We start from the raw sequence: 12,371 nt of genomic DNA on the forward strand, positions 1-12,371 counted from the left end.
GCTCGAGCCTGACTTACAATTGTAGGGTACCCCAGGGGACACACGACCGTGCAACATAGCCATGTGTCGCACACGGCTAAGACACACGCCTGTGTCCCAGCCCATGTGGACAAAAATAGGCCATTTGAATAGTCAACTTGCCACCCCAATTGGGTCAAACCTACAAACAATAAAACAAACATATTTGTACACCATTTTATGACCAATTCACAACCAAAACATAAGCCATACATGACATATCATTGCCAACCAAATTTCCATCTCAATACATCAACCAAACCATAATCTAAAATATAATCATAACAAACATATGTTTCAATTTCATGATCAAAACTTGTCAATTACCATAGCTAACACATACTAAAAGCTTACCAATCTTACCATTTTCTATACTCATACATAAACACACCAAATATATCATATTGCCTCATAATTCATGTACCAAAACCATATCATAAACACATCCATATCAAGCTATATCACATGGCTAAATATATATACATCAGAAAACATAATTTAAAAATTTCTAGCTTATACATGCCATACTTCAATATATACATTTTTAAAAGTACCAAAATAAGGTTCGATAGTATGGTGACGATCCTTGACAATCCCTGAGCTAACAGTAGCTTCGATATCTATAAAACAATGCAAACACATACAAATAAGCTTTCAAAAGCTTAGTAAGCCATATACAATTAAACTTATCATTTAAAGCATATAAACATCATCAAATTACTTATACTTTGGAGCCAATTACCAACACAAACCTCATATTCATATACTTGGATCATAGATCATCATTTGCACATATACTTACCCTTCATTTTCAAATATAGTACACAATTCGAACATACCTGAATCTGATATATATTCACTTATTCATTCATTTCCTTAGAATGCCCATTGAACCATTTGGAAATGTATGGATACGCGGATAGCTCAGAGAACATATACAATGCCAACGTCCCAGACGTGGTCTTACATGTAATCAAACATTGATGCCACTGTCCCAAACAGGGTCTTTCACGAAATCAGATACGATGTCAATGTCCCAGACATGGTCCTACACGTAAAACAGAAGTTGATGCCAACGTCCCAGACGTGGTCTTACACGAAATCAAATACGAAATCCTATATCATGACATATGTATCCTAACTATTCCTGTGGTTCATGCGGACTTTTCAGACGTTAAAACTTTGTCGATACTTTCTCAAATAGCACATATTAAGTTTGAATATTCATTCATCACAAATTCAATATCATATGAACAATAATAATTCAATTCAAACACGTTTATTGTATATTGACTTACCTCGTATAGATTCGGATTGATGAAATCGGTTACTCGACAACTTTTGACTTTCCCCTATCTAACTCTATTTTCTTTAATTCTTGATCTATATAAGTTCAAATTTAACTTATGCAATCATAAATTCATTCAAAACAATCCATAGATACATATTTAGGGAAATTTGCAAACTAGCCCTCACATTTTCACATTTTGACACTTTCGTCCCTAATTTACAAAATCACAACATACACATGATTTGCATATACTTATGCTTGGCCGAATATTCATAGCTCTTATTCAAGTCCAGACATTTCATTTATTTCACATTTTATTCCCTAAATTTAAAAATTTCACAATTTAGCCAATTTTACTCAAAATCATCAAAAATCCAAAGACAAAACATATAAACCCAACATCAAACATTCATATTTCATCAATTAACAACATAAAGCTCATGAATTCATCCATGGCACATTTCAAAATCATCATAAAATTAGAAATCGAGGCATGGGCTTGTTAGTATACGAAGCAACGATTACAAAAACGTAGAAATTATAAAAAAACCGAACAAAATCTATACCTCAATCAAGGAATTCAATGGCCGAACCTTAGGAAGCTTTTTCTCTCTTATTTTCTTTATATTTTCGGCAAGATGAACATGAAATGGCCAAATTTTATGTTTTATTTTCTTAATATTAACTTAATTAAACAAATTCCAATTTTTCCCTTAATGAAATGATAATAAAAACTTATAATGGTTGTCCATAAAAGTCCATTAACCATGTTAATGGTCCAATTGCAACATAAGGACCTTCTAATTATAAAGACATTTCAAATAAGCACTTTTAACAAACAGCAGGCAACTTTTATGTTTTACGCGATTAGGTCCTTTTTAAAAAATAAGCACACAAACATTCAAATTTCCATACGAGACTTTCACACATGCTCATTCACATATCATAAACATTAAAAATAAAATTTAAATATTTTTCTGATGTGGATATGTGGTCTCGAAACCACTATTCCGACTAGGGTCTAAACCGGACTGTTACAATTTCTTTCCATCCAAGGAACCCTAATTCATTATCTTTTGGACTCTTTACCAATCGGTTCATCTTTCTTTTGTTTTAATTTCATTTGACTCTCCTTTGTGGCAACTAATCTATTTTTGTTGTTTCTCGTTTCAGTTTACGTTTGTCTAGAGATTTAGGTTATATCTACAACTTAGACAAGCTATGATCATGTTTCGGACGCGTACCATATCATTCTTTATCAATGTGACTCTTTGTTTCAGCGACGTCATGACGTAGAGTGGCTCACATCATGACGTGGAACCCAAATTTTCAAAATCTTGCAATTTGGTTCTAATTCATGCTCAGGTCTACAAAAGAGTTTTTGTAAGCTCGATTAAGACCCGAATTTAGTTTTGTCTCATAATATCTAGGTGTTTATGATATGATTCAATATTTGAATCATTTATTTATAAAATATTTCATCTTAAATTTTTAAATTGTTGCAGAAAGATCCTTATTTGATCTTGGGATTACTTTAAAGCATTTGTATGCTCATATAAAACCCGAAAACATATGTTCATGATATTATATATTGTATTATTGAGTCATTGCATAATTGATTAAGTATTTGCCAATAGTTGCTTTGGCAAAAAATGTGACACTCTATTGCTCGGACTCAATGACCGGGTCGAGTAAGAGGTGTTACACCCCTAATCACTAAACTCTTTCAGATGTAAAATCCAACATCAGCAAGATATGGAGTACTATATGCATTTCGGATATATCCATTTTGGATATTAAGTAATATATCCATTTCGAATGTCATATCCAGCATCAATAAGATAATATTTACATACAATTTTACAAAACATAATTATTACTAATAAATTGTGAGCTTAATTGAACTATTTTGGATAATTAATTTTAAGCCTTACCTTCTAGAATTTAAAATCCTCTTAGGCATTCAAATGCATTACTTAATATACGAGAATCATTTACACTACCTTCCCAACCAGCAAGAACATAGGAAAATTTCAAATCAAATGTAATGGCAACTAATACATTTTGTGTCATCCCCCCTTTACGGCTATGAAATCTTCCTTGAATGCTAAGTGGAACAGATGTACGAACATGAGTTCCATCTAATGATACAATGCAATCTTTAAAATAAGGATACAACCTTGGATTGTTTCTAATTTAACTAGGAGTTGACTCATTAGGTAATCTAATGACTAGTTTCTACAATTTCAAAATAGCTCTCAATACGAGCCTAAAGTAACGGTGAATTGTCTCAATTAATATATAATATCTTGATCCAATCACTCAAAAAATTACATTATGACCAATATTATGTAAAAATATAACCACTTGCTCCCTAATATTCAACGATTTAGTTTATTGTAACAAATTATTCCTAATAACAATGTCACACAAATTAAATAAAAGAAATTGGTCTCATCCTTATCACATCAATACAATGCTGGTCACCTCTATATAAAATACTATTCATAAATTTTATCTTTAATAATCTCGATTCACACGAGGGTGACAAGCAATTTGCTTCCTAGTTTTAATCTTTTAATTCAAAAAGTCCCAAAAGCTAAAACTAAAATCACAACCCTGACAATTTCATTATGATATTGATTATGGTCCATCTATACAAAACAATGCCACATAAGTATTTGATCATTACAAAAAATAATTTCAATTGTGTTTGAGCTCAACAACTAATGAACCCAACATCAAGAATAAACAATACAAACTGAACCTAAACTACAAGACAACCACACCACAACACATAGAGAATACCTCAATAAGAAACTAAAATCAGAAGACAATTAGACAAACACATGCTCACGTTAACCAAAAAAAAAAGAGAGAAGATAATGCACCAGGCCATAAACATTGCTTGTTTCGCCACTTATTATATACACTTAATTCTTCATTCATCTTTAAACCTACATAAATAAATATCGAACTATTGATAAATCCTCGCTCACTTATAGTAGCAACAAACTTAGCGTTCGCCCAACTTCTATGACTATATCACATTTCATGTAAAAGTTCTTACACATCACACTCTTGGTCACAATTGAAGCCCTAAAAGATTAGTCATTTCAATTACTAATATGTAGCTGAAAAACATGCAGAACATGAACATGATAACTTAGGAATAATAACACAAATAAAGAAGCACACAATCAATGCAATGGAAAGTAAACAAACAAAACTCATATATATTAAGAATGGAACAAATATTATAATTGTAATATGCTAATATTTTTGAAAAAAATATTGTTTAAATTTCATTGAAACATTTCAACAAACACCAAACATGCACAATCATTAAATAAATTAAAACATAATTACTTAAGCTCAAGCTAAACCTGAAACTTTTAGTTAAAAGTATAATTGCTGTCAACAATTTTACCAAAAAAAATCTAAAAATAATTTATAATTATGTATTTTGTTTCCCCGACAAGAATAACTCAAATCTTAGGAAAAAACTCGATACCCATTAAATAAACCCAAGGCACTAACACAAAAAGACATACTATCAATATCAATGAATTGGTTTCACCAAATCATTGGCAGAATCAAACTAATACCATCATCAAAAGAAAATTTTACTCTCAAAAGTAAAAAGAAATCAGAAAACTTCTTGCATCAATCTCAATGGAGTAGTTCACTTACTTCAGATATTCTTTACACTTCCTTGTACAAGGGCCCTAAATAAATGAGCAAAGGCAAAATTAATGTTTGTAAAAACCATGGCAAGAGTTGGCAAGAGTTTATTTAATTTTTTGCATTTATCATTAAACTTAAAAAAGTATTTTTCGTTAGTCAATGTCTAAATGAAAATTTAATCTAAACCATTAAATAATAATATTTACTATGAATTTAATATTGGATATAAATGGAGGAATTTTGTAATGGATGGAGCCTAACCCTTTAGACCTAACTCCTAAACTAAATTAATTAGAATTAAAAAAATAATGTACTTAATAAAAATTGATAAAATCATATGTGTCAATTTAATTAATCTTAACTCATTTCCTCTCACAAAATCAAAGTTGCGAACCCCTAAAATTTCCCAAAATTTTTTCTATTTTTATAGTTAATGAAACCTAAACCACAAATTCTGAGCTCTCAATCATCTTCCAAACAATACAAGCCCCTTTACACTAGAAATTTATGATCAACAAACCAACAAACATCTTCAACCTAACAAGAGAACACAAACCAAACAAAATTGAAAACAAATATAGCAGAGTAACAAGAAATAACAGTAGGATAAAAAAATCAAGTACAGCAGAGTGATGCAGAGATAGAGGTAGAGACCAGAAAACACAAATCGAACCAATCTTCAAGTTAAGCTTAGGGTTTTGAAAATTACCTTGTTTTTTTTTGTCTTTAGCTAGGTTGCCTGAAACTTTAAGGTAAGAGAAGGGTTGGGTCAGGGACTGGGGGCGGTCGAGGGATGGGTGAATTTCTTGGCTTGTTTTTCGAGGGATGTTAAGAGGAGAAACAATTGGAAAATGTCTTACGAGATTAGAAAGCGTATGACATTTTCCTAAAAAAGGCTTTCATTTTATCGTGTTTTGGAGAATGATTTCCTTTTGTAACTCATTTTCCACCAAACAAACACGGGAAAACAAAGAAAAAGTTTTCCGTCAAACTTTTTACATGTAAACAAACAACCCTAAGCTCTCAATAAACATTATGTAGGGAGAACACTACTAATAAGAATTTGTTAGAGAAAATATTTTTCAACTTTTCATTCTTGAAATGTGCTCCTGTAGTAGCAATACTATGAAAAAGGTAAAAAATATTTTGAATTAATATCATGTTTTCTTGTGGTTGAGTAAAATAATGAGCTATTAAATGAAAATTCATAAAGAATTTTCTACTGGTTTTGCTTCATTACCTAAAATTCATAAAGATGTAATATTGGATGTGGACGTGGTAAGTTACTTTAATAGTAAGAGTAAAAGGGGATGTTCATAATAATTCTTCTCACCACTAGAAGTGGAAAATGAAGATATTGTGAAGACGGATAATAATATTGATATTGAAATTCAAATTAATAGTTTCATCTTATGTTTCAGCTTTTAATTCTTGTGCATTTATGTTATGCTCATACACTTTGCTTAATTTCGCACTTATAACTATGCAAAGAAAATAATTGTTTGTGAGTATTTTGTAAATTGATAAAAATTTATTTGCAACAAATGCAAGTAGCTTCGTCTTTGATTTTATTGTATTGAATAATTATTATCTTTGCCTCTAGGTTGTACTATGCATATATTAATATGGTTAAATGTTGGAAAAATAAGGTTTGAAAAAGATTTTCTTGCACATTGGAAAAACAAAATTTAAAAAATTGAGCTGATTTGTGTTATTTCTAGCAACAAACTCTTCAATGAAATCCCACTTGTGTTTTCGGCTAGATGGATCCTTTTCATTCTCGGCTTTCAACCAAACAACCTTTACCACTATTCTCATACCACGAACCGCTTGTGGGTGATTTTTCGTAATTTGATATGTCAAATTAGGCTCTCCATTATGCTTAAAGAGCTTATTTTCAAACAATTTATATGTTTTTTTCATGATTTTACTTAGTTTTCATTTTTTTGCCTTAATAAGTGAAATAGTGCATTTTATGTAACTTTTGAAACCTAAAATAGCCAACTATGCCTTAGGGGACCTAATGGTTGACTGAGTGTCGTAAAGAGTTATCAGAGGCCCGAACGTGAGCGAAAACATCATCTAGAATAAGGTATCATGATATTCAAGCCTGGAAGATGTGATACCTCTGATGGTGCTTAATTGAAGAGGATTAAGGCCAGTTATACTAGTATCACAATACGAGCTACGAGTATCACAATACGAGCTACGAGTATCGCAATACCCAACTCCCAACAATTCCCCTAAGTCAAGACTGACGTCGGTATCACGATACCTTTAACGTGAAGAGACAAAAATGACTACAGGGGCAAACTGTAACACCCCGAACCCGAGACCGTCACCGGAGTCGAACACGAGGTGTTAACAGACTTTTTAAAAATTTTCCAGACACTGCCAATCTGCGTAATAGTCGCTTTAAAAATCATATCATGAGTTTCACAACTCGAAAATCAGTTTCGTGATTTTTCCCTGAAACTAGACTCATATGCTCATCTACATATTTTTTTCTAGAATTTTTGGTCGGGCCAATTAGTACAGTTTATTAGTCAAAGTCTCCCATGTTACAGGGATCGACTACACTGACCCTTGCGCATTACGAATTGGATATCTCCCTGCACAGAGCTTCAATACTGATGTCGTTTGTTTCTATAGAAACTAGACTCAGAGAGGAATCTGTACATATATGGCATGACTCCTAATTATCTCTGGTTAATTTATAATAAATCTCCAAAGTCGGAACAGGGAATCCAGAAACCGTTCTGGCCCTGTCTCACGAGAACCTCAATAACTCTTAACATACTGTCCATATGATCGTTTCGTTACTTCCCTATGAAAATAGATTCATCAAGGTTCGTTTACATAATTTATCCATTATATAATTCCAATCATACTATTTTTAGTGATTTTCCAAATCTACATCACTGCTGCTGCCAACATCTGCCTTTAAGGTAGACTTTACCTATTTAATAGTTTCCATGATTCAACTAGCCCCTTTAGCATGAATAGCACAAATTATGATAGTGATTAACCATTCCATACCAAATGATTATAACATTATGCTCAAACATATGTAAGCCATTTTCGCATGGCTATATACATTAACCAAAATATTCTTCCGCCACTAGTCTATTTTATACATGCCATAAGACAATCCAAAACATAACAGTACCAAACCGTGGATAGTGATAGTGTGACTAGTTGCTGACGATCCCCGAGCCTGTAGCTTCGCAATGAGATCTATAAAACAGAGGAAACAGAGTAAACGGAGTAAGCATTACAATGCTTAGTAAGTTTTAAGCAGTGGCAATAGATAACAATCAAATTATAACATAGTTGTTCGTATTTTTATTTCACTCTTCCTTCGGGCATACCATCCCTTTTCCGAATACGCACGTCTCATCATATACAATAGGCAGATAAACTTTCACGTAAAAGTGAGCTCATGTGACATAGATATATCGTATGATTTCCCATCACCTCTCACACTGATCCGATATCACATAATCATAGGAGTAGTCTCATAGATTGCTCTCACATGCATCACATAACTACCTTATGATTTAGTGCAATCAAGCTCACATATAGACTTGGAGTACATACCTGTTTAACCTTTCGCACTGAATATATTTATAAGCAACTCTTATTACGAAGTCTTACCCGGACATAATCTCCACACGAAGTTATCGAGTCTTACCCGGACAAAATTCCCACACGCAGTCATCGGGTTTTTAGAGCCCGGATATAGTACGAGCACGAAGCTTACGGACATTAATCAGTGATAATATTCTCGCATAAAGCCTGCGGGGTTTTAACCCGGATATAGTACTGACACAAATGCCCTTCGGGACTTATCACATTTATACACTTTCACATTCATCACATCGGCCATTAGGCCTTATCTCACATACACATGCTCACATTCATCACATTGGCCACTCGGCCTTATCACACATACACCTGTTCACTTTCATCACATTGGCCATTCGGCTTTATCACACATATACATGTTCACTTTCATCACATTGGCCATTCGGTCTTATCACACATACACATGTTCACTTTCATCACATTGGCCATTCGGCCTTATCACACATATACATGTTCACTTTCATCACATTGGCCATTCGGCCTTATCACACATACACATGTTTACATTCATCACATTGGCCATTCGGCCTTATCTCATATATGCATGTTCACATTCATCACATTGGCCATTCGGCCTTATCACACATATACATGTTCACTTTCATCACATTGGCCATTCGGCCTTATCACACATACACATGTTTACATTCATCACATTGGCCATTCGGCCTTATCTCATATATGCATGTTCACATTCATCACATTGGCCATTCGGCCTTATCTCATATATGCATGTTCACTTTCATCACATTGGCCATTCGGCCTTATCACACATATACATGTTCACTTTCATCACATTGGCCATTCGGCTTTATCACACATATACATGTTCACTTTCATCACATTGGCCATTCGGTCTTATCACACATATACATGTTCACTTTCATCACATTGGCCATTCGGCCTTATCACACATACACATGTTCACTTTCATCACATTGGCCATTCGGCCCTATTCACACATATACACTTTCACATTTATTCAATTAGACTTCACATACCACATATACTATCATGTACAGACTTGGGCTTGACCGAATCTACATCCATCACTTTCCAATGAATAATTCAATTTTACGCCATACTATCATTTCATATTCGAATTATCATAAGCTTACAATATCACGATTTAGAATTCAAGTATGGGTTTAATCAATAGCTTATGAGTAACTAAAACAAGTTTTATCCATGTTTACAACAACATCACATATTCACTACGAGCTGTTTTCCTGAGCAATGGTCACTAAATTGTTTATAAATGGAGCTACAAAACTCCAAATCACTTGCCGTTAATTTTTCCTGAATATAGACTCGTATATCTTCCATCCATGAAATTTCCAGAATTTTAGGTTGGGCCAATCAACACCAGATTTTTCTTAAGTTTTCCCCTGTTTCACTGTTTGACTAATCTGACCACTCTTCACTACGAATCAAATTTCTCATTATCAGAAATTCCTTTGTTTACACGGTTTCTTTTATAAGAAACTAGACTCATTAAGCTTTAATTTCATGTCTCATTCAGCCTCTAATTCAAATCCATGAATTTATGGTGATTTTCTGAATTCATGTTACTGCTGCTGTCCTGAGCAGGTTTATCACAATTTTACTCTTCTGACATATCCTTTCAGCACTTCATAATATCATATCCATTTGGCAACATATCATATCAATAACTTACCTATACTTCATAATAACCATTAGGCTATATGCATAAAGATTTACAATAGAGTTATGATTCTTTTAATATGTGCTTAACATATCATACTCAATCACATTATAGGCATTAATACTTAAAACTTACCTCGATTGCTAATGTACGTCAATTCCGACTATTCGACCAATTTCCCTTTTTCCACGATCCGACTTTGTTTCCTTGAGTTCTTGAGCTAATGAACCAAATTTAAACTTATCACATCACTATTGTGTAAAACCACATTCGATTATATTATAATTCGGTTAGCAAGAAATACACTTATTCCTTATAACATTTAGCTTCGAGATCACCACCTCAATCATCTCAAGTACCAAACATGCATTAATACTCTCTTTAGTACAATTTCGTTACTTTAACTAAATACTAAACATATCCTTTTGCTTATCTATACACATCCGCATTTTAACTCATACCAATCATAACAAATAGCATAATATTTGTTAACATATAAAATTATGGTTGACATTACATCATTTACTTCCACTAACCATTTAAGCATAACCTAAGCGCATACATTACATTGACAAACCAAACCAAAATATCCAATACATAGTCAAACATATAATTGTTATTTCACTCCTTTTCGAACTAATTTATAAAATGCATTCTCAAAGCCATAGCATATCATACATGAAACTTACCAAAGATGAATTAATCATAAGCTATTTATAGCACCTTAACCAAACACAACAACTAACTTCACACATATTTTATCTATGCAAATACCAAAGCCGAATCAACTAAATATACTTATGAATATATATATCATCATCGAAATCACCTAAGCTTAGACATCATTTCTTAATTCCAAGCAAGTTGCCGAATGCAACCTTACTAAATTTTCATGGATTCAAGTCATGGATTCAATATACCATTACCATGAAATCAACAACCAAAAATTCATAGACAATTTAAGAAAATCACATTACAAATCTCAATTCAAGCAAAGACCATGGCCGATTATACTTCATCATTAACATATCTCATTTTCGAATCATATAATCAACATTTGTTCAAGACATCAAACCTCTTTAATTTCGGCTATTACTAATATAAACATTCACAAATCATATTCTTAGGAAGACCGATTTCTTTCCATAACACATTCATCATCAATACTTAGATGAAACAATCAAAATCCCTTCCTTTATACCCTAGCCGAATGCTCCAATCATCCATCAAAATTACAAATTTTAGCATGGGCTAAGTAAGAGCCATGATTATTTACCTAAACAAGTTAAAATTTCACAATTTGACATAATATACTAACCTTTTTAATGACTCAAGTGACCAAAAATTCTTCCCCTCCTTTGTTCTTCTATTCGGCCATGTTGAACAACAAAGAAAGGATTTTGTTTTTCCTCCCCTTTCACAAGTCACGGCAATGGGGAGTAAGGGGAGACAACTTTGGTTTCTCCTCCCACTCACCTCATGTTTTATCATTCTTAATTCATTCTTTTATTTTCTAAACTCATAGTGCTAATAAAAGAATTCATATTATCCTCAATGACCCATCCATGGCCGGCCACTACTCATTCATAAGGGATATTTGACATGCAAACCCTTTATTCATATGACATGCACTAATTGAGCCTTATAGATTAACTATCACATTTTAAAAGTGTCACACATAAGTCCCATCGACTAAATTCACATGCAATTTACTAAATCAAAGCTTAAAACTTTCACACATTCATATTCACATATAATAGTCATAAAATATGATGGCTAATTATTTTTATGACTTGATTTTGTGGTCCCGAAACCACTTTTCGACTAGGGTCAAATTAGGGGTGTCACAACTCTCCCCCCCTTAAGAAATTTTCGTCCCCGAAAATTTCTACTGATGCATAGTTTAGGATAACGTCTTCTTCTTGAATTATATCCACAAAGACATTAGCTCATTGATAGCAATTGTAATTCATTATTGATTTCACATTGGTCTATAAAGTCATTTTCTTATCTTAAAACAAATACATAAACATTTCTACAAGTATGCACAAATATCTCATT

The sequence above is a fragment of the Gossypium hirsutum genome, chromosome A02, assembly GCF_007990345.1.
Source record: "Gossypium hirsutum isolate 1008001.06 chromosome A02, Gossypium_hirsutum_v2.1, whole genome shotgun sequence".
Lineage (NCBI taxonomy): Eukaryota > Viridiplantae > Streptophyta > Magnoliopsida > Malvales > Malvaceae > Gossypium > Gossypium hirsutum.